Here is a 24,703-nt window from a genome sequence, read left to right as displayed (position 1 = left end):
ATGAGGGAGGTAATGTGACTCTAGTGTCATGAGCAGGAGGGAGATGGGATTGAGTTGAGGTTGGAAAGGGAGGCCAGAAGCAGATCGTGCAGAAACTTGTGGGCCATGATGAGGACATTTTAGCTGAGGAAAGGCTCTGAAGGCTGAAGAATAACATGATCCAGTATATTTTATTAAATGACCACTCTGAAGTTCACATGGAGAATTGATTAGAAAGGAACACGAATAGAATGGGGAACCGTTAGGAGTCTCTGAATGTAGACCAGGAGGGGAAAGAAAGTGGAGCAGCCTTGGTAGTGGAGATGGAGAGAAGTAAATGGATTCAAGCAATACCAAGGGGTCAGAATCACTAAGACTTTAATCCATCAAGTCTAGCAGAACAAGCAAAATTTCTAATTAAGAAAAATTAGGGGACTTCCCTGGCAGACCAGTGGTAAAGATGCCACACTTCCAATGCAGGGGGCGCAGGTTCGATCCCTGGTCAAAAAGTCAATGTCAAATCCCATATAAATTTTTCTGTGAGTTATTACCTAATATTTTACTGCTTAATAGTCATTCCGTTTTTTCTAAAATGACTCTCCAGGGGCTTCCCTGGTGGTGCAGTGGTTGAGAGTCCGCCTGCCGATGCAGGGGACACGGGTTCATGCCCCGGTCCGGGAAGATCCCACATGCCGCGGAGCGGCTGGGCCCGTGAGCCATGGCCGCTGAGCCTGCGCGTCCGGAGCCTGTGCTCTGCAACGGGAGAGGCCACAACAGTGAGAGGCCCATGTACTGCAAAAAAAAAATAAAAAAAAAAAAAATAAAATAAAATAAAATGACTCTCCAAAAGCATATGAACTCTAATGTTAGTCAGTGTCTAGAGAAAGGAAACGGAGGAATAATTTTTTGAACTTTTCTTTTGACTAAAAATGTGAATTATCAAGACTTTTATAAAATGATCCAATGACATAGCTGTAGCACCAAAGAGGTGAACTTAGGTTAAATAGAATACTATTTGGGAGGGAGTCCGTTGTTTGTCTGTTTCCATTTTATTGCTACCTGTATAGTCACGTGAAATCTTAAGTTACAGTGTTTTACCTGGTTACCACAATTATAGAGATAATATGCCCATAAGATTGCCAAGGTAAATAAGCTAAGGGTGATCCTTTGAAAAGCTAGACCTATTCTACCACGTCAGTTCCAAAGATGTTGCAATCAAGGGGTGTGTTTTGAGTTGGATGTTTCCTGTTCTGGTTACCTAAACTGCACCACTCCTGTGTTAAATACCATGTGTCTAGGTCTACACTAGGAAAGGCTAGAAAGGAAGAAAGGGTGAAACATACTTGACTGCTCTTTTAGAAAACTGAGGTCATGCTATGTAGAAGGGTTTTCTTGGACGGTAACTGCTTCAGAACTCCTTTCTTCAGTTAGAGACATTTATCCTCTATAGCAACATTCCTCCAAGTGTGGTTCAGGAGCCATTTGCATGCATCAGCATCACCCGAGATGCTCATGAAAATACAAGTGCTGATTCAGTAAGTCCTAGCTGGGCCCCTTGAACCTGTGTCTTAAAGAGCATTGAGGGAAACCCAATTTATATACACTAGAATTTCAGTATCTGTACTATAGGATACACAATCATGGCTTGATAAAAACTCTAAGTATATGCAAAGTTATCTGGTTTGATAGCCAAAGGACATCAAACTGTTTCCAAAGAAAGAGAGATTTTCAGGCAGAATTATAAATCTATTACTTTACTTTGAGGAGAGTGACAGTATTAAACTCATATAAATCTTTCAAAATCTTCCATTCTTCATAATTTGAAAACTTGCTGTTGGCTGTCGAAACTAAATTGGTCAAAGCAACGTCAATTTTCTTTCTTCAGAGGTTTTCACATACAAAATGGTCTTCAAACTGAAAGTGAGCATAAGGACAGTTAATGTTCTGTTTTTATCTCCAGATAATGTTCTGTTTTTTGATCTAGGTGTTAGTTACAAAGCCATGTTCTCTTTATAAAAATTCTTCAATGGAATTCCTTGGCGGTTCAGTGGTTAAGACTCTGCGCTTCCACTGCAGGGGCATGGGTTCAATCCCAGGTCAGGGGAGCTAAGATCCCACATGCTGCATGGCAAGGCCAAAAAAAAAAAAAAAAAAAAACCTTCAAGCTAAACACTTGTGATATGGAAACACTTCTCTGTACAAACTATCCTTCAAAAAAATTTTAATTGGTCTTTAAAAAAATTCAACCTCATTAGGAACTATATGAAACTACTTTAACAAGATATTCTTGTCTTTCAAACTAATAACCCTTAGTATTGATGGCTGTTGAACTGAAATGGTCATTCTCCTATACATTGTTTTTTGGAAATATAAACGGATGTAAGCGTTTTGGAAAGCATTTTGACCATCAATATTTGTCCAAAGCTTTTTAAAACAGTCATACCCATTGACCTAGTAATTCTACTTCTTGAATCTATCCCAAGGAAGTAATCTTCAGTATGAGAAAAGCTCTATTCCCAACATCCAAAATATAAACCCGACTGAATAATCACAGTAGGGGAACTCTTACTGAACTCTTAATATATCTATATGGTGGTAAGTATACACTGGTGATAAATGTAAAAAGAAAAGCAAGGAAATAATTGATACAAAATTCTTTTTTTAAATTTTACTGAAGTATAGTTGATTTGCAATGCTGTGTTTAATTTCTGCTGTACAGCAAAGTGACTCAGTTATACATACACATTCTTCTCATATTCTTCTCCATTGAATATAATTCCCTGTGCTATACAGTAGGACCCTGTTGTTCATCCTATATATAATAGTTTGCATCTGATACAAAACTCTTGATGCAACTGGGAAAAGGCACAAGGGTATCCTAAGTGCCTGCTAATATTCTATTTAAGTTTGTTGCATATACAGATAGTCTGATTATCATCATTATTTAAACTGTATATAAATTTTATATACTAATATATAAAAATATGTTATATTTTATAATATACAAATTTTTACAAAATTCATAACAAATCATATTTACAAAAGTTTATCAACATGAAACATGCTCATGTATAATGGTGAGGTTGTTTTTTTTTAAAAAGACATAAAATTAATTATAAATTATGGTATATAGATTATGTAAAAGAAGGTTGGGATCATCACTACAAAGACACAGAAATCATCTCAAAACAAAAGAAAGGAAGAATGCACCTAAACTGATATTCTTTTCATGTGATATAATTATATACCTACAACTTTCAAGACAATCAACTGACAGTGTTACAGAACCAAACTGGGGTCTACTTGCCCAACACCCAGCAAAGCCAATCTACTGATACCAGGTTGTAGTGAAGGAAAGTAGAGCCTTTATTGCAGGGATCTAAGCAAGGGAGTAGGAGACAAGCCTCAGATTCACTCCAACCTGGTCTTTGAGTTAGGGTTTTTTTAAAGGGGATGAACAAATAGGCTGGGGTTAAACATCAGCTTGTGACATTTCTGACATTTAATTGTAGTTTCAGGAGTCAGGATGTCTATGGTTTACAGTGGTCCACAACTTGGGGATGCGTTAGCTCATCTTGCCCTAGAGAAACAACCTGAGTTTGTACATTAATGATGATATCTATAACAGCAATTTTAGTCACCTGACTCTGGTTGATTAGTGTTCCATTAGCGCAGGATTGATGTCAGAGGGGACAAGGCTGTCCTGGACACCAGCTCTAAAAATAACAGCTAACAATTTTTGAGGGCTATGTACCAAGCACCGTACTAAATGCTTTTTAATGTATTAACTCATTTAATCCTGAGGGAGGTTAGTATTATTATCCTGATTTCAAGGATTAAAAAAATACTAAGGAATAGAGAGGTTAAGTAACTCTGTGAGGTCACACAGCTAGTAAGGGCCAGAGCCTGGCAAAGTTTGCACACATAACCAATACATTATATTGCCCTAACAATAAGCAGTTAGGAAATGTTATAAGTCACAGATCTCATTCACAAAACAATACAGGATCATGAAAAACACAAACAAAAATCAAAACAAACAAAACCCTAGCAATAAATGTAACCAAAAAGTCACATTTTAAAAAATTTAAAACAAGACCAGATTGGAAGACTCAATAAATTAAATGGATGTAAATTCTCCAAAATAACAAAAAAATTGGTGGGGGGGGGGGTCATGAAAAAAAAGTGAGTAAGTTCTCTCTTCCAGATAGTCCAGTCCTCCAGCCAGTCACATAGGGAAGTCCCTGGAGCTTGAACTGCAAGGTGCTCCATTCACACAAAGGTAGCTCAAATCCAGCAATCTGGTTTGGCTACTTTGAGAAAAAGACAAAAGTAGGTCTCAAACAGTGGCAGGCCATAGAATGAAGCGTTCTGCTCCACTGCTACCCCAGAACCAAGGGATCAGCATGACAGCCTGGTCAACATTCATTCACTAAGGTGTGGTCAGGGCAACATTTGGCCACTATTTTCCTGGTAAAGATAGTAATGCAGGCTGTAATTCTCCAGCTATGCAGAAATAAAAGAGCCCTCCCTGAGTCTCAGAGTGCATAAAGGGGCTAGCAGATCAGACCACCACGATAACCTTCTGTCACACCATCAGTGTTGAGCTGAAGTCAACCACAGATCTCCAATCCAGCTCTCCCTATTTACAAAGAAACTGAGGTCTAGAACGGGCTTCTCCTCCCAGGTCACAAAATTATTTTAAGCCAGAACCAGAGCGCTAACTCCCCCCTCCCCCCAAGTTTTGAATATGCACATCCAAAGTACTGCAACCGATTTACACAGGGGTCCCCAACGCCTGTGCTATGGACCGGTGCTGGTCCGTGGCCTGTTAGGAACCAGACCGCACACCAGGAGGTGAGTGGTGGGTGAGCGAGTGAAGCTTCATCTGTATTTACAGCCGCTCCCCATCACTCGCATTACCACCTGAGCTCCACCTCCTGTCAGCATTATGGTGAGTTGTATAATTATTTCATTATATATTACAGTGTAATAATAATAGAAATAAAGTGCACAATAAATGTAATGTGTTCGAATCATCCCAAAACAATCCCCCACCTCCCCGGTCCATGGAAAAATTGTCTTCCAAGAAACCGGTCCCTGGTGACAAAAAGGTTGGGGACCGCCGTATTTATAGATAAAACCAGCATTTCCCAATCTTCAGACATTCACCTGAATGATTTTGCCACACTATATATTATCTGTACTATTATTCACTTTATATTTTCTTTGAATATACTCTTTCCTCATACATTAACTTAGCTTCATTCTAAGCAGCACAATATCCATTCAGTCATGAATGAGATGTGCATTTTTTCCTAACACATCAAAATAAATATGTATCTACTGAAATTACAATGTTTGTCTCTGAACTATTCCTCAGAAAAGTAAACCATCCTTTGCCATATTAGGAAAGATCTCCCACACGTGTTCCAAGGAATTCTAATCTTTATCATGTTAACAGGTATTAGTGAGGAAAGAGTGCATGATCAATAAACCTAGGGGATGCTAACTAAAATGAAGTTAAAGAGCTTTGAATTTTTTTTAATGGTTAGACACCTCAGGGCCTAAGGAGGGAATATAGTGCAATATTTCCAAAATTTATCTGATCATGAAATCCTTTTTTCTAGGCAGAATCAGTATTGAAAACATGTTCTAAGCTGTATTAATTTTCAAAAGGCACCAGTTTTTCTTTTTGAGCCCATAAATACAAAAATAGATACTATATATAATAATTTACCCTGTATCCCTATTAGAACACTTAAAATATTTTTATGGTGGGAAAAAAGAATGAGTAGAAAATCGATATTTCCTCTTGTCATTTTCAAAAGGTCAGTCTCTTGGGTAAAGGTAACTCACCTTGTTTATAATGAAACCGGGCAATAATATTGGTACTCTAAAAATGTATATATCACTTCTAATAAGTGATCCAAATCTTCTACATTATGGATTGTAGTTGATGACACACAGGCTTTTTATGAAGGCTTGTTTTTGTTGCCTTGGGGAGTTCTAAGTGGAACTTCAAGAGTGACAGGTCCATAACATCACACTGGTCTGCAGGTGTGACCATGGGAACATGTGTAACAGATTTACCACCTAGCTTTTTTTTCTCTCTCTCCTGGTCCTTCCCTCCCTTCCTTCTTCCTTTCTCTTTCCCACCCTCCCCCTTTTCAGTTACTTTGATATAAAAAACTAAAAGGTATTTTTCATCCTTAGGCATTTTTAAGTATTTTTGTTATCATGGGGAAAACATCCCATAGCTACTAAACTAGTGCTTTAAAGCCAAAGTGTACAAATATTTATTTTCTTGCATTTTCAAATAAAATTAAGAACTAGGACTCAAGACAAAGAAAATGCTGCAATACCTTATCTTCAGTATTCCTGTTAATGAAATTAAGCAGTCCATTAGTAAGGAAGAATGCTAATGTGTTAAGAACAAGATATTCCTTCATCCAACCAGGCACCAAGTCACAGACCTTGTTGAGTATATTATTCTTAAATACTTACTTTTTTCCCAACAACCAAAATCTCAATATATTCTTCCTCTACACCGTACAGAGATTATCAAGTTATCAAGTAAATTTTTATTCTGTAGAATGGTTTTTATGTTCTCATTCAAAAATATTTATTAACTAGAAAGTTGTGTTCTTCTAAGGTTCTTCACCAAACACTGGAGGCCAGGAAAACATTCAGAAAAATGAGTCAGCTCTTGGGAGTGTCCACATTAAACACTAATGCATTGCAACAGAATCATCCTGAATAAGCTGAATTCTCTCAAATATTTAAGGCAGCTACAAACAGACTGAAGATTGAGTTTCCTCCTCTCTCTGGTTCTAGAGTCAATTGTGCACTGCACTGCATTCATAATAAAGAAATAGTGTTTCACTCTTTCAGTAAGGGAGATAAACTGAGTTCAACTTGTATAAATATAATTTAAAATGTGTCTCCTACCTTATATGAGGAGAATTATTAAAATACACAAGCATCAAGAACAAAAGATAAAATAGAGATAATGAATAAATGTCTGATCCTTTAGGGAAATACTCCCCAAAGGGCTGTGTTATTATAGCAAACTTCTAAGCCATAGGTTTCAAATGATTCAATTGTCCAAATATTCATTTTTGTGTATGTTTAAACATCACAAAGTATCTAGTAAATAAAGTTAGGTTTTAATTATTGCAATTCATCTATTTTTGAAAATCATTTACTCCCTACTTGACTCCCAAAATTCTATTTAAAGTATTGGAAGATTTAGCTGGTTCATAGAGTTGAAAACTTAAATGTCACAGTTGGACCCAAATACAATCTGTTCCTGCCTCTTCAGTTTGTGTCCTGCTGCTCTCTGAATTGCAAATGTGGGTATTTTGCAGAAAGGCATGTATGATAATGTTAGATACATTCCACACATTCTTGAAGTACTTTTTTATAGGTGAATATGCCTTGCAGGACCCTCTATCTTAGGTGAGATATTTTTCTAGTTACATATTTAATGATCATGATCTCTATCCTGCTATATCCCTTTCATATTCTGTTGGCAAAATGTTCGCCCTCCAAAGCAAAAAACCCTGATGAAAGATCTTCAGAGCCCGTCCATAATCACCTAGGCAAGGAGGACCTCATCAACATATCTTCAAAGTTTACAGAAACGCCTTGTATTAGGGTCTCTTGGAGTCAATTCTACACACAGCATATGCTAGGTCAAGCATGGCAAATAAGTTTCCATCTCTTGTGCCATCACTAGTAGATGGTGGTGAGCCCTTGAAGGAAGGAATGGTGCTGTGGATTAGCAATGCCTATAATGAGAATAGAAAGACAAAAAGGGGTAGGTGATGTATCTCCCATTCCCCCCATTTGCATCTGAGTTTATGCTAATCTTTCTTGCCTATGCCCATTCCTACCCCATCCCCATAAAAGAGATGTACCAAACGACTGCAGATTTTCTGACTGACTTTACATCCCAATAGAGCAGCAGGTGCAATAAGGCCACCTCCCTTGTTGGTTTACCATAGGCTTATCTAAGATAAATACAAAGCGTTCAGCATAATCCCTGGCACATAGTTTATACTCCATCGATGTTTTTTTCATGTTATTCACTCTACTCTCCACTTTATCCATGCATAGGTTCAGCTTAAGCAGGAAAACTGACTTTGGTTGGGTTCTTGTGAACAGAATAAGTCAGAGTATAAGGAAGTATTTGATCATTTAAACTTCACAGAAGCTATTTTAGATAGCCTTGGTAGTTGCAGAAGTGGTAAACTACTCCACATGAAATAGAAAATTAAAATAAGTGCCTATAAGCTCCAATCAGAAATACTGTGAAGAATTTTCTACTTCCTGCTTTTTGTACCCGCTTCCTGGGCACCCAGGGATGGGTGGTGGGTAGCTAAACTAACTATACCATTATTGTTCAGAGAAGTTTAACCTTCATCCTTTATTGAAATGTGGCGGCTTTGTCCTTTTGTGCTTTAAGGCATGGAGTGAAGTGTTAAGGAGTGGGCTCCTGATCAGCGCTGGGGAGGAGGAGATGCTGTAATTCAGTGGTCAGCAGTGCTCTCTGCCACAGCACTTATGAGCTCTGGGACCTTGGAAAAATTACATAACTTCTCTCAGTGTCCTTATTTGTACCATAGGGAAAATAATTCACTAAAAGCACTTTGCACATTGCCTGGCACCATGGCTAGTGCTTACTAAATGTTAGTTATTGAGGTTGTTGATTTACTGAGAAATGGAAAGAAAGGGGGAAAGAGAAGAAGGGAAGCTGTGCTTGGCATTGATCTCTCAATCCTTTTAGACCAGTGGCCTTCTGGATTCCGGGGTTTGTTGATTCAGGGCTCAGGGACAGCTATCCTAGGAAGGGCGGGAGGCAGTTTTGCAGAGCAGAGAGAAGTTGTATAAGAAGGAAGCTCCCAAGAGAGAGTCTTAATTTGAATTATAGGAAAGCTTTTATCATTATTATGGATGGAAGTGGGGGGAAAAGACATTAGCATTTGCCCAAGCTTAAAATGACACTACAATTAACACATTAGTTCAGGGATCATAGGATTGATACTGGCTTTGCAAGACAAATGATTTCCTCAAACTCCTAAAAACAAAAAGTGTCCCACTAATCACTACAGAGCAATGTAGGGATCACCTGGACAGAACTGAACACTTTCTAATAAATAGAGATTTTATCAAGCAGCAGAGATCTCAGGCATCTTTCTGTAAAAGTGGATGCTTGGGCAGATCTGTAACACAGCAGAACCAATCCTCCAACCCTCCTGCACAAATCTCATCTCAGAAAAATACAGGAAAAAATGTCAACTGCAAAAGCACATTTTGTCAATATCCAAAGAGAGAAAACTAACCCTTTAAAAACAGCAAGGGAGGCACACAGCCCGGCCGGCGAGCTGAGGTGTCAGCACAGCCGTTTCTCACTAAGCACTCTGATCTGAAGTACCAGGTATGAGGCCTCTGCATGAAGCACCCTGTGAACAAGTGAAACTAGACGAAGCACAAAGAAAAAGAAAAAAAAAAAAAAAAGGCAAGCTGCAAACCCTTTGAAAAAAATGCCTCTGCATCTCTAGCTCTTGCAGAGGTTGGCATCTTTAGTGGAGTCTCCTACTGCAGGGGGACCTTCAAGATGCCGGAGAAGTAACACGTAGAGATCACCTTCTTCCCCACAAATACGTCAAAAATACATCTACACCTGGAAAAACTCCTACAGAACACCTACTGAACGCTGGGAGAAGACCTCAGACTTCCCAAAAGGCAAGAAATACCCATGTACCTGGCTTTCTGGCTGACAGGGTCTTGGTGCTCTGGCTTGGTGTCAGGCCTGAGCCTCTGGGGTAGGAGAGCCGAGTTCAGAACACTGGACCAGCAGATACCTCCTGACACCATGTAATATCAATCAGCGAGAGCCCTCCCAGAGATCTCCGTCTCAATACTAAGACCCAGCTCCACCCAATGGCCAGCAAGCTCCAGTTCTGGACACCTCATGCCAAACAACTAGCAAGACAGGAACACAACCCCACCCATTAGCAGAGAGGCTGCCTAAAAACATACTAAGTTCACAGACACGCTAAAACACACCGCCGGACACGGCTCTTCCCACTAGAAAGACAAGATCCATCCCCACCCACCAGAACACAGGCACCAGTCCCCTCCACCAGAAAGCCTACACTACCCACTGAACCAACCTCACACACTGGGGGCAGATACTAAAAACAATGGGAGCTACAAACCTGCAGCCTGAGAAAAGGAGACCCCCAACAAAGTAAGTTAAACAAAATGAGAAGACAGAGAAATATGCAGCAGATGAAGGAGCAAGGTAAAAACCCAACAGACAAAACAAATAAAGAGGAAATAGGCAGTCTACCTAAAAAAGAATTCAGAGTAATAATAGTAAAGATGATCCAAAATCTTGGAAATAGAATGGAAAAAAATACAAGAAACGTTTAACAAAGATCTAGAAGGACTAAAGAGCAAAAAATGATGAACACAATAAATGAAATTAAAAATACTCTAGAAGGAATCAATAGCAGAATAACTGAGGCAGAAGAATGGATAAATGATGTGGAGGATTAAATAGTGGAAATAACTACCAAAGAGCACAATAAAGAAAAAACAACAAAAAGACTTGAGGACAGTTTCAGAGACCTCTGGGACAACATTAAACACACCAACTTTCAAATCATAGGTGTCCCAGAAGAAGAAGAGAAAAAGAAAGGGTCTGAGAAAATATTTGAAGAGTTTATAGTTGAAAAGTTCCCTAACATGGGAAAGGAAATAGTCAATAAAGTTGAGGAAGCGAAGAGAGTCCCATACAGGATAAATCCAAGAAGAAACACACCAAGATACATATTAACAAACTATCAAAAATTAAATACAAAGAAAAAATATTAAAGGTAGCATGGGAAAAGCAACAAATAACATACAAGGGAATCCCCATAAGGTTAACAGCTGAACTTTCAGCAGAAACTCTGCAAGTCAAAAGGGAATGGAAGGACATATTTAGAGTGATGAAACGGTAAAACCTACAACCAACATTACTCTACCCAGCAAGGATCTCATTCCGATTCAATGGAGAAATTAAAACCTTTACAGACAATCAGAAGTTAAGAGAATTCAGCACCACCAACCAGCTTTAAAACAAATGCTAAAGGAACTTCTCTAAGCAGGAAACACAAGAGAAGGAAAAGACCTACAATAACAAACCCAAAACAATTAAGAAAATGGTAATAGGAACATACATATCGATAATTACCTTAAATGTAAATGGACTAAATGCTCCAACCAAAAGACATAGACTGGTTGAATGGACACAAAAACAAGACCCATACAAATACTGTCTACAAGAGACCCACTTCAGACCTAGGGACACATACAGACCGAAAGTGAGGGGATGGAAAAAGATTTTCCATGCAAATGGAAATCAAAAGAAAGCTGGAGTAGCAATTCTTATATCAGACAAAATAGTCTTTAAAGTAAAGACTATTACAAGAGACAAAGAAGGACACTATATAATGATAAAGGGATCAATCCAAGAGGAAGATATAACAATTTATATCAAGGGTAAACATTTATGCACCCAATATAGGAGCACTTCAGTACATAAGGCAAATGCTAACAGCCATAAAGCAGGAAATCGACAGTAACAAAATCATAATAGGGGATTTTAGCACCTCACTGTCACCAACGGACAGATCATCCAAAATGAAAATAAATAAGGAAACAGAAGCTTTAAGTGACACATTAGACAAGATGGATTTAACTGATATTTACAGGACATTCCATTCAAAAACAACAGAATACACTTTCTTCTCAAGTGCTCATGGAACATTCTCCAGAATAGATCATATCTTGGGTCACAAATCAAGCCTTGGTAAATTTAAGAAGACTGAACTCGTATCAAGAATCATTTCTGACCACAATGCTATGTGACTAGATATCAATTACAGGAAAAAAATCTGTAAAAAAAACAAACACATGGAGGCTAAACAATACACTACTAAATAGCCAAGATATCACTAAAGAAGTTAAAGAGGAAATTAAAAAATACCTAGAAACAAATGACAATGAAAACATGGCAACCAAAACCTATGGGATGCAGCAAAAGCAGTTCTAAGAGGGAAGTTTGTAGCAATACAATCCTACCTCAAGAAACAAGAAACACCTCAAATAAACAACCTAACCTTACACCTAAAGCAATTAGAGAAAGAAGAACAAAAAACCCTCAAAGTTAGCAGAAGGAAAGAAATCATAAAGATCAGATCAGAAATAAATGAAAAAGAAATGAAGGAAACAATAGCAAAGATCAGTAAAAGTAAAATCTGGTTCTTTGAGAGGATAAACAAAATTGATAAACCACTAGCCAGACTCATCAAGAAGAAAAGGGGGAAGACTCAAATCAACAGAATTGGAAATGAAAAAGGAGAAGTAACAACTGACACTCCGGAAATACAAAGGATCATGAGAGATACTGTAAGCAGCTATATGCCAATAAAATGGACAACCTGGAAGAAATGGACAAATTCTTAGAAAAGCACGACCTTCCGAGGCTGAATCAGGAAGAAATAGAAAATATAAACAGACCAATCACAAGCACTGAAATTGAAACTATGATTAAAAATCTTCCAGCAAACAAAAGCCCAGGATCAAATGGATTCACAGGTGATTTCTATTGACCATTTAGAGAAGAGCTAACACCTATCCTTCTCAAACTCTTCCAAAAAAATTGCAGAGGAAGGAACACTCCCAAACTCATTCTACAAGGCCACTATCACCCTGATACCAAAACCAAAGATGTCAAAAAAAAGAAAAGTATAGGCCAATATCACTGATGAACACGCATGTAAAAATCCTCAAAAAAATACTAGCAAACAAAATCCAACAGCACGTCAAAAGGATCATACACCATGATCAAGTGGGGTTTATCCCAGGAATGCAAGGATTCTTCAATATATGCAAATCAATCAATGTGATAAACCATATTAACAAACTAAAGGAGAAAAAACATATGACGATCTCAATAGATGCAGAAAAAGCTTTTGAAAAAATTCAACACCCATTTATGATAAAAAGAAAGTAGGCACAGAGGGAACTTACCTCAACATAATAAAGGCCATATACGACAAACCCACAGCCAACATCGTTTTCAGTGGTGAAAAACGGAAACCATTTCCTCTAAGATCAGGAAAAAGACAAGGTTGCCCGCTCTCACCACTATTATTCAAGATAGTTTTGGAAGTTTTAGCCACAGCAATCAGAGAAGTAAAAGAAATAAAAGGAATCCAAATCAGAAAAGAAGAAGTAAAACTGTCACTGTTTGCAGATGACATTATACTATACATAGAGAATCCTAAAGATGCTACCAGAAAACTACTAGAGCTCATCAATGAATTTGGTAAAGTAGCAGGATACAAAATTAATGCACAGAAATCTCTTGCATTCCTATACACTAACGATGAAAAATCTGAAAGAGAAATTAAGGAAACACGCCCATTTACCACTGCAACAAAAAGAATAAAATACCCAGGAATAAACCTACCTGAGGAGACAAAACATCTGTATGGAGAAAACTATAAGACACTGATCAAAGAAATTAAAGATGATACAAACAGATAGAGAGATATACCATGTTCTTGGATTGGAAGAATCAACATTGTGAAAATGACTATACTAACCAAAGCAAGCTATGGATTCAATGCAATCCTTATCAAACTACCAACGGCATTTTTCACAGATCTAGAACAAAAAAGTTCACAATTTGTATGGAAACACAAAAGACCCTGAATAGCCCAAGCAATCCTAAGAAAGAAAAATGGAGCTGGAGGAATCAGGCTCCTGGACTTCAGACTATACTACAAAGATACAGTAATCAAGACAGTATGGTACTGGCAGAAAAACAGAAACACAGATCAATGGAACAGGATAGAAAGCCCTGAGATAAACCCATGTACATATGGTCACCTTACCTTTGAGAAAGGAGGCAAGAATATACAATGGAGAAAAGACAGCCTCTTCAATAAGTGGTGCTGGGAAAACTGGACAGCTACATGTAAAAGAATGAAATTAGAACACTCCCTAACACCATACACAAAAATAAACTCAAAATGGATTAAAGACCTAAATGTAAGACCAGACACTGTAAAACTCTTAGAGGAAAACAGGCAGAAGACTCTATGACATAAATCACAGCAACATCCTACTTGATCCACCTCCTAGAGAAAGGGAAATAGAAACAAATATAAACAAATGGGACCTAATGAAACTCAAAAGCCTTTGCACAGCAAAGGTAACCATAAACAAGACAAAAAGACAACCCTCAGAATGGGAGAAAATATTTGCTAATGAAGCAACTGACAAAGGATTAATTTCCAAAATATACAAGCAGTTCATGCAGCTCAATACCAAAAAAACAAACAACCCAATCCAAAAATGGGCAGAAGACCTAAATAGACATTTCCCCAAAGAAGATATACAGATTGCCAACAAACACATGAAAGGATGCTCAACGTCACTAATCATTAGAGAAATGCAAATCAAAACTACAATGAAGTATCATCTCACACCTGTGAGAATGGCCATCAACAAAAATCTACAAACAATAAATGCTGGAGAGGGTGTGGAGGAAAGGGAACCCTCTTGCACTATTGGTGGGAATGTAAATTGATACAGCCACTATGGAGAATGGTTTGGAGGTTCCTTAAAAAACTAAAAATAGAACTACCATATGACTCAGCAATCCCACTACTGGGCATATACCCTGAGAAAACCATAATTGAAAAAGAGTCATGTACCACAATGTTCATTGCAGCACTATTTACAATAGCCACGATATGGAAGCAACCTAAGTGTCCACTGACAGATGAATGGATAAAGAAGGTGTGGCACATATATACAAGGAATATTATTCAGCCATAAAAAGAAACGAAATTGAACTATTTGTAGGTGAGTGGACATAGAGTCTCTCATACAGAGTGAAGTAAGTCAGAAAGAGAAAAACAAATACCATATGCTAATACATATTTATGGAATCTAAAAAAAAAAAAAGGTTCTGATGAACTTAGGGACAGGACAGCAATAAAGACACAGACATAGAGAACGGACTTGAGGACACGGGGAGGGGGAAGGGTAAGCTGGGATGAAGCGAGAGAGTAGCATTGACATATATACACTACCAAATGTAAAACAGATAGCTAGTGGGAAGCAGCTGCATGGCACAGGGAGAGCAGCTCGGTGCTTTGTGACCACCTAAAGGGGTGGGATAGGGAGGGTGGAAAGGAGACGCAAGAGGGAGGGGATATGGGGATATATGTATACGTATAGCTGATTCATTTTGCTATACAGCAGAAACTAACACAACGTCGTAAAGCAATTATACTCCAATAAAGGTGTTAAAAAAAAAAAAACCAGCAAGCGAAAATCTTTAATAAATAGAATGTACTGAATTTTTTTAAATGTATTTTTAAATCTTTCCTAAGGCCAATCCTTGGCAAGGGTTAAAAGATTTGATTTGGGGTTTAAAGCTGACTGGTCTGTCATCTGAGCCAAAAAGAGAGAACTGTGGACTTTCTTGGCAATCACGGACTTAGGAACACTTCATAAAATGGGCACTTCTAGCGGCACACCTTCAAGTCCAAGTGACTGTGCAACGTATAAGAACCTAAAGGAGTCTGTAAACAGGATCTCCAAAATTCTGTGAGTCCCGGCAAAACCTCACCTAGAGGATGGCCTCTTCCTCAAGAGGAAGATATATTTTATTCCTATTCCTTTCTGGCCTATGTTTTTAATGTTCAATTTGGAAAACACAATTTTAAATGAGGTGCAAGCCAGAAAAAGGAAAACAAAACTGAATACTTTTTCTTTTGACAGTTTGTTTAGCTATAAAAAAAAGTTTAATCCATAGGTAGACCACTCAGTAAGAAGTAACTGCTATCAAAGCTTAAATTCAGTTTATATAGTTTAGAGTGAATTACACTTCAGACAATTTAGACTGTCAGCGGATCTTTTAAAATCCCTGCAGCATTAGTGTAATAGGATCAGAGATGAAGACAAATCATTAACACAACAGGACAGCTTTGAGAAGTGTATGCTGTTCTTTCAGCTACTAAAATTTCACAAAATTTTTACTTCTTAGCAACTGACACTTTTACACTAATTTGCAATTGAAAGAAAAATAATTCATATTCAATTCTCAGTCCTCACATTCAGTATCTTCAAAATGTACTTGCTGGGCCTCCCTGGTGGCGCAGTGGTTGAGAGTCCGCCTGCCGATGCAGGGGATACGGGTTCGTGCCCCGGTCTGGGAGGATCCCATATGCCGCGGAGCGGCTGGGCCCGTGAGCCATGGCCGCTGAGCCTGCGCGTCCGGAGCCTGCGCGTCCGGAGCCTGTGCTCCGCAACGGGAGAGGCCACAGCAGTGAGAGGCCCGCATACCGCAAAAAGAAAAAAAATAAATAAATAAATAAAATAAAATAAAATGTACTTGCTTTTTCAATGTAAGTGTCCATCAATAGATGAACAGATAAAAGATGTGTAATATATATATGTATATATATGTACACACACACACACAAAATGGAATATTACTCAGCAATAACAAAGAAGGAATATTGCCATTTGTGACAATAAAAATGGATCTAGAGGGTATTACACTAAATGAAATAAATCAGAAAGAAAGAAAGAGAAAGTCAAAGTATGATCTCGTTTATATGTGGAATCTAAAAAGCAAAACAAACAAACAAACAAAACAAACACAGACTCAGAGACAGAGAACAAAGGGATGGTTCCCAGAGGGGACGGGAGCGGTGGGGAGAGATAGGTGAAGAGGATTAAGAAATACAAGCCTCCAGTTAGAAAACAAATAAGCCATAGGATGTAATATACAGCATAAGGAATATGGTCAATAGTATTGTAATAACTCTGTATGGAGACAGATGGTTAATACGTCTGTCATCATTTCATAATGTATGCAAATGTCAAATCACTGTTGTATACCTGAAACTAACATCAAATTGTATGTCAACTATACTTCAATTTTTCAAAAATGTACATGCTTTTCTTCTGTTACATTAAATGAATGAATCTTACTGCAGAAATGTCTTAGGCAAATTTTATAGCTCTTTTAACATATAATCTATTATTTCATAGGAAGATACATAAAACAACTTGACATCAGAAAGTCATATTAAAAAATTGCTGCTGGGCTTCCCTGGTGGTGCAGTGGTTGAGAGTCCGCCTGCCGATGCAGGGGACACGGGTTCATGCTCCGGTCAGGGAAGATCCCACATGCCGCAGAGCAGCTGGGCCCGTGAGCCATGGCCACTGAGCCTGCGCGTCCGGAGCCTGTGCTCCACAACGGGAGAGGCCACAACAGTGAGAGGCCCGCGTACCGAGAAAAAAAAAAAGAGAAAAGAAAAATTGCTGCTGGGCTTGCCTAGTGGCGCAGTGGTTAAGAATCTGCCTGCCAATGCAGAGGACATGGGTTCGAACCCTGGTCCAGGAAGATCCCACATGCTGCGGAGCAACTAAGCCCGTGCCCCACAGCTACTGAGCCTGTGCTCTACAGCCTGCAAGCCACAACTACTGAGCCCGCGAGCCACAACTACCGAAGCCCACACACCTAGAGCCCGTGCTCCACAAGACAAGTCACCGCAATGAGAAGCCCACGCATCACAATGAAGAGTAGCCCTCACTCGCCATAACTAGAGAAAGCCTGCACGTAGCAACGAAGACCCAATGCAGCCATAAATAAATAAATAAATAAATAAATAAATAAATTTATTTTTTAAATTGCTGTTTATACAATCAAATCTCATTTCTTGTTAGATCAAGCACTGTAGCTTTTTGTTTTCCTATAAAATGAATAGCCTTATTCATTGAATTTGACTTTCATACCTTTAGGCCTTCTTAAACTACAGCAAAGTTTTAATCATACTTTTAGTTTCCTTTGTGACCAATACTTACTAACCTGAAATGCAAGGAGCAGGCCAGGCCTGAGACTAATTTTGGCTTGAATTTCAACAGACAGTGAAGTTGGTATTATCCTCAGAAAGCAATCCTGCTTCATTTCTCCTCCCACCTTGCCCTCCCCAGTTAAGAGCTTTGAACCTCTGTTTCAGGAGTTCACAGTCAAGTGGCAGATTCTCTCTGGTCATAGCTTCCTCTTTTCAAACTTTGATGATTTCCTTTACTTCAATGCACCTCATTTGGGTTATTCAGCTCCTAATTTCTTCAAGATCTGTTGTCTGAATTCTCAGAAACCTTCTCTGTTCTAGATATTGGCCTGTAGGATGTGCACCTGTCTTCTCTGAGGCATCAGACAGAGTGGATGTGAAGCTCTGAGCCAGAATATGCTTAAAAATTCCTGTACTTGGAATGGAAGATAACCTGTTGTTAACTAGAGAGCCATTTTGGAGGGAAACAAACAATACCCTGGTTAGAAGATACAACCTCTTCAGAATGGCCATTCCTGCTCTCAAATCTAAATGAAGGCTGTCCTTTCTTTTCTTTCATAGCATTGATCCCAAGTTGTAAATATCGAACTGTGTGTGCTTATTTGAATGTCTGTTTTCCTTTCTGGACAGTAAGCTTTCCCCCATTACACAGTAAGCTGTGTGAGGGCAGGAACTGTTTATTTTGTTCAAAGGATGCACTCAGAGTTTAACCCAGCCTTTTACACAACTACTTGCTGAATGGATGAATGAATGGCAGATTGAAAGGAAGAAATGTCTGTGGCTGGTCAATTCAAGCACAATGATTACACCAGGTAAAGTACTTTGCTCACGGAAGAATGAAAACATGTTTTTCCATGTTCTGGGTCAGCTGGAGAGATCTGTGTCTGAGGATGCATGCAGGGATGTGTTCATTGGTGGGATGAGGGCAGCAACTTGTGTATATGTCTCTTTAGGTTGGATGCGTATCTATATGCATTAGGTATTGGAAGTGAAGAGACTGCTGTGAGACCAGATGCAAAGTGGAATGTGTATGGATGACAAAGGTCAAGAGGGTAAGTTCTGAACACTCACTCTACTCTGGATGTGCCACGCACTGTGCTAGGGCACTAGCAGTTTTTGCAGGACAGGGTCCCAGTGGTACCCTGGATAAGCTGATGCCAGGTCAAGGGACCACATAGCTATAGATAGTATCTGGTAGGACAAGCTGAGTCCTTATGCCTGTCGAAGAGCAGCTTCTTTCCTCACAAAGATTCTTGTTCTTTTTCTTTCCATTTTTGACTGGAAATGCTCCCCTCCTGGTCCTCCTCGCCTCTGCAAGATCCCCACATTGGCTCCCTGCTTCCAGGCGGGTTTGCATTCATTTCTCCCAAATAAATGTGCTTCAATTCTTCTTATAAACATCTCAAAATTTAAAAATTGGAAACTTATTTTGGAAGAAAACCAGATGAATTCTGTGTCTGGGTAAAATTCACTAATATCACCTCAATAGCTAGCCTATGATTACAGCCAATATTAGGTATACCCTTGAGAAATTATGTAATAAAGTTAATCAATATAAGTAGGCAATAAAAATCATCTCTTTGAAAGTAATTCTTTCCTTTTCATCAAGGGAAGGGAAGGAGATTGCCTAAATTATCTGAATAAGTACCTTAATTCTCTTTTTTGTGATTATATACACAACCAGTCTTTGGATATTTGGGGCTAGGCCCAGGCAAAAATAAGTTCTATCAAAGTAATATAGGGGGCTTCCCTGGTGGCGCAGTGGTTGAGAGTCCGCCTGCCGATGCAGGGGACATGGGTTCGTGGCCCGGTCCACGAAGATCCCATATGCCGTGGAGCGGCCGGGCCCGTGAGCCATGGCCGCTGAGCCTGCACATCCGGAGCCTGTGCTCCGCAACGGGAGAGGCCACAACAGTGAGAGGCCCACATACTGCAAAAAAAAAAAAAAAAAAAAAAAAGTAATATATACTCAACTTATTATTATGCCCTCTAAACATTTTATGCACAACAACTAATCATATAATCATTAGAAATAAACTTGGGAAACATAACTGTACGTAATAATAATAACTATTGTTTTTAATCTGTGCCAGATATTTTGTATGTATGGATTACTATATTACTTAAACTGTAAAGGAACCAACTTAGTAAAAACTCGTTTTTGCTAAGGCTTAGGCAACTTAACTTACCTACTATGACCCTGAATCCAGACTTTCTTTATCCCAAGGCCAATGATATTGAGGGGGAAAAAAAGAACAGAAAGAGTCATATGGCTGGAGTTCCAGTTTGGGCTAAGAAATATAGAGGTTAGAGATAGAGGTTTGGGGATCAGACAGACCTAGATTAAAATCTTTGCCATTTATCAATACTGTGATCTGTAATGTACTCAACCTCTTTGTGCTGTGTGGGGTTATTATTCGCAAGCAACAGAAACTGAGAATGGTCAATTTAAGCAGGAAAATAATTTATTGGAAAACAATCAATCACCCAAGGAGTCAACGGGAAGGCTGGCAGCAGCAAACTCAGCCAAGGTCACACCTAAGCAAGATGGTAAGGATGCCTCAACCAGCAGTCACTTACACCATGGGACCCTTCACACCACCATCCCCAGATGCTGTGTAGTCTTTTAAGAAATGACTATGTCCTCCTCCACATTCCTTAACCAAATATCAGTTTGCTCGTCTGTAAACTGGGCCTACGAAGTGTAGTACCCTCCTCATAGGTTTCTTGTGAGCATTAAATGACATATGCATAAATCACGCAGCACATTGCCTCACTAAGCACTGGATAAATTTCAGCTGGCCTCACTAATTTTTGAGCCTTTGAGTAAGTCACATAGCTTTTCTGTGCCCACAAGCTCATTACTGAAGACAGATGATTCCAATTATACTGTATTAGTCAGTATAAGCTAACTGCCCAATCAGTCCCTCAAATCTGAGCGGATTATTTCTCTTGCACTTCATTGTCCAGTGAAGGTCGCTGGGATTGGAATGAGGTCCCTACTCTATGCAGGCATTCAGAGACCTGGTCAACTTCTATCTAGTGGTTCTGCCATATACCAGGGCCTTGCATCTTGTTGGCAGAAAAGGGAAGACAGAGAGCACAGAGGATCAGGGTCTTTTAGGGACCAGGCTTGGAAGTGGCACATATCACATCCTCTCATTTTCCAATGGCCAGAATACAGTCACACGGGCTTTACCTGACCACAAGAAGTCTGGGAAACACCATCCAGCTATGTGTTAAAGCAGAAATGGAAACAGCATTTGGCGAAGCATGAGTCTCCATCACACCTAGCTAACATCCACAGGGGTTGCTAATAAGAACACATGCAAGTGCAATTGGGAAAGCTCTGTGGAAAGCAGCCAACAAGCTACAGATGACGCTGGTTTTGATGATTAAACCAGGGAGTCCCTGTGTTATTTTCTGAAGTGCTAAAAAATACAGCAATTCCAGGGGTGTGAGAAGAAGCTAAAATATAATCAGAATGTCCATCTTCCTGTAGAAGAGACGTCTGAACTCATAAGGCTTTATCTCTCCACCTGTATCTTCAAAAATGAGCAACACTAGGTAAGTAATCTCCTTTCTTTGTCTATTAGTCCAGTTCACAATGGGAGTGCAGTGGAAATATTTGTTTGGAGAAAAAAGAGAGGAAGAATAAAAGGATAGAAAGCCATGCCGTTGACGAGGGTTAACTGTCGGAGAAGGCAGCCTGAAGCCATCACTTGGTGGCCACCAGCCTCCACAGCAGTAATTTATCCCCACATGAAGATGCTGGGGAGTTAATCACAGTACTGACACGTGTAACAACTCCAAGCACTAGACTCAGCACAAAATTTATGCTTATAAAATGAAAATAATTAGGTGCATATTTGAAATGCACCACTAAAAAGGGAGGGCAGTCCTTAGGACCACAACCACAACTGTGGACCTCTTTTCATGCCCAAGGTCAGGTTAATGCCATGCTTCTAATTTACTGAACCAACTGGGCGAGGGTGTAGAAGAAGGCAGATGTATCCAAAGGCACTGTGTTATTTGTACCAGATAGATGCTTTTTTCACTGTTTTGAATATCCGTATGGCCTGTCCAGAATGACAGAGAGCAAACACAGTTTGCACAGGCTTTGCTACATGAATGTTAGCGCTTTAGGAACGCTCTATCTAAGATGTGGCCAACTTCGGCTTAGTAGGGGGTCCAGGCCAGATCTGATTCATCCTGCTGCCTTCCTTCCAGGAATCAGCCCCTTTGTTACCCATTCCTTTGACCCAAGGAGGATTCAACCAAAGGGAACATGGTTGGTACCCTGCAAGCAGACTGTGCTTTTAAACGAGCTCCCCCCTTATGGTATTTACTTAAAAGAGTAGTCAAGTAATTAGCTAGCAGAGAGCAATCAAACTGATCAGTCAGGCCACTCTTAGACTAGTGCAAACCTTCAGAGAGGATTTAATGACAGTTCTAAAGAACTGAACTAGGGGCTTCCAGTGCAGAGAAATAGGGACTGAGGCAGCAACTGCAAGGGAGGATAGCAAACAATGCTTAGAAAAAAAATCTTTTCATTAAAATATACAAACAATGATAAAAATTGTCCACACAATCATGGCGATTCTTCATTTCCTTGTGCAATGTAGATTCCTGGCAGAGTGTGAGGGAAACTGAACTACACTGTCTCAGCTTTTCAAGTTAAGAAAATAAAATAATTATTTGTTTCCCAAATCTTCAACTTCTACTTCTGAAGGCTAAACTTAAGTTTTAAGAATCATGCACCAAAAGAAGTTACAGGTAAACCTACATTTTTTTAGTCTTGTATTCTGGATTCTTATTTATTTTCATTTTCCTAAGCTACCGTGGAAATAAAATGTAAAGGACTAGTAAGAAAAACAGCTCTATTGATAACAAGCCCAGTTTATCAACGACACGCTAAAACCTGTAATATTAATTCTCTCAACAGTGTGCCTCAATTTTTACATTTAATATACTTTTCATCGTGAAAAGTTGACAAGTACTAATCCTAATTGTTCTCCATTTTAGTAACTTCAAGTGGATAGAGAACTGGAAAAATATTTTTACTAGCAGAAAGTGATTGATTATAAGTGGAACTTTCCACTTCGTCTTCATATTGTGACTGACAACCACCTGACAGGGTAATAGTGATACAATGTGGTCAGAGAAGACTGGGGATTAGAAGGTCCAGTTTCCTTTTTCTAGTGTTGATTTGTTTTCAGTGCTGACACAATCCTAGAGCTTACTACTCATGGGAAGCACAGACAACAGGAGTGGTTATAGTGATGATTAAGACTCCAAAAAACTGACAAATCGCCATCAATTATTTTATATTGGCTAACAAATGTGTGTTTTTCTTTCTGAATCCCTGATATTCATGTGGAAACAATACAAACAACAGAGTGATGTATCAACATATCCACATGGTGCCTTACGCAAAATGTGTAAATACAATTCTAATATGTCCTGTAATTAGTTGAAATCTGGAATGCCCTCTTTTGTTTCTCCTATTACTTATTTGTTACTGTGTCATTTGAGAATAACTGGAGAACCAGGTAAATTCTTAAGTTTGTTCATTCGTGAAATAATATTTAAGGCATGAGTGCCTGCTCTATCATAAGAAGAATCAAGTTATTTACCTACCCTGTGAGGAGATGGAATACGTTAAAATGCATGTATACAACCCCTGGAAAGAGGTTTTCTTAGGAACTGAAATTGTGAAGGCTCACACAATCTCACTTCATGGTTAAAAAAAAAAATGGTGAAGCAGTTATAATTATGCCATAAAGTTTTACAATCACTTTTTTTAGTTTTCAGTTCTTACTTCAGGAAGTAGAATAGAAAAAAGTGAATAACGAGTAGTCAAAAAAACTGTTCCCATCACAGAAGAAATTATAGTGTAATTCAAAGTAAAAAGGTAGAGCAATTAGGCTTTTCCAAGAGTTGACCAGGGTTAGAGTTAGTTCCTTTACTCGAAAAACTTACAAATCCCAGTCTCACTCTGCATCAGCCTTTCCAAGGATTCGTGGTGAAGGTATCTAAACACGAACGTAACAGGGCCAAGACACGAAGCTCAGTCTAACCATTGTCACCAGGCGGAGAAGTTCCCCGGAGGAGGAGAAAGGCCTCCGCGGTGAGACGGGCAGCCCTCCCCCCTCACTACCCCTCCCCTGGGGGACCGCGCACCACCTCTCCGCAGCCGCAGGGCTCTGCCACCGGCGCCGGGAGAGGTTGCTGTCCCGGCTCCTATTTTTTGCCTGGGATTGCCCTACCGAGCGCAGCCCACGGCCTGGGCGCTGCCAACTAACTCCTTTCATGGTGAGAAGATGGATTCTTCGTTGTTTCCCCGCCCATGCCTGGCGCCCACCCGTCCATCCACCCACCACAACCGTCGCGCGCACCCTACTTCTGACCCGGGGCCACGCGCGCACACCCCCTATTTCTCCTCCCCGGGCCAAGCGCGCGCACACACACACACACCTCGGGCGTTCCAAAGTAGAGTCCTAAGCCGCTGACCAAGCCGCTGACCTCCCTTCCCAGCACCCCGATGTTGCGACCCGCGTGAAGTAGGTGCGAGAAACAGCCCACTTGGAGCGGGAAGCAGTGAGGAAGAAGAGATGCCGGTTTCAGAGCTGGCCCCCCGGATGCCGACTTCAGAGTACCTAAGAGGGTGCACAGAAGAGCACTGGGGCTTCCCCAGGGTTCCCGCGGACCACTGCTTCTCCGCACCACCTGCCTGAGGCGAGAGGACCAAGTCTCCAACACCCCCACCCCCACCTCGTTGG

The 24,703-nt window shown here is 39.7% G+C and overlaps 1 long non-coding RNA gene across 1 annotated transcript; it reads right to left on the bottom strand.

Annotated features, from left to right (window-relative positions):
* Positions 1-1,712: 1,712 nt before the first annotated feature.
* On the bottom strand, positions 1,713-24,673 carry LOC309804793. Its single transcript, XR_014294164.1, has 2 exons — positions 24,399-24,673; positions 1,713-1,893 (listed from the first exon to the last, which is right to left on the bottom strand). It is a non-coding gene; the product is annotated as an uncharacterized lncRNA (long non-coding RNA).
* Positions 24,674-24,703: the final 30 nt, after the last annotated feature.

Source organism: Mesoplodon mirus (assembly GCF_964341445.2).
Source record: "Mesoplodon mirus genome assembly, chromosome: 5".
Taxonomy (NCBI): Eukaryota; Metazoa; Chordata; class Mammalia; order Artiodactyla; family Ziphiidae; genus Mesoplodon; species Mesoplodon mirus.
Note: the sequence above shows the minus strand (reverse complement) of the source record. Positions and strands in the feature narration are given on the sequence as shown.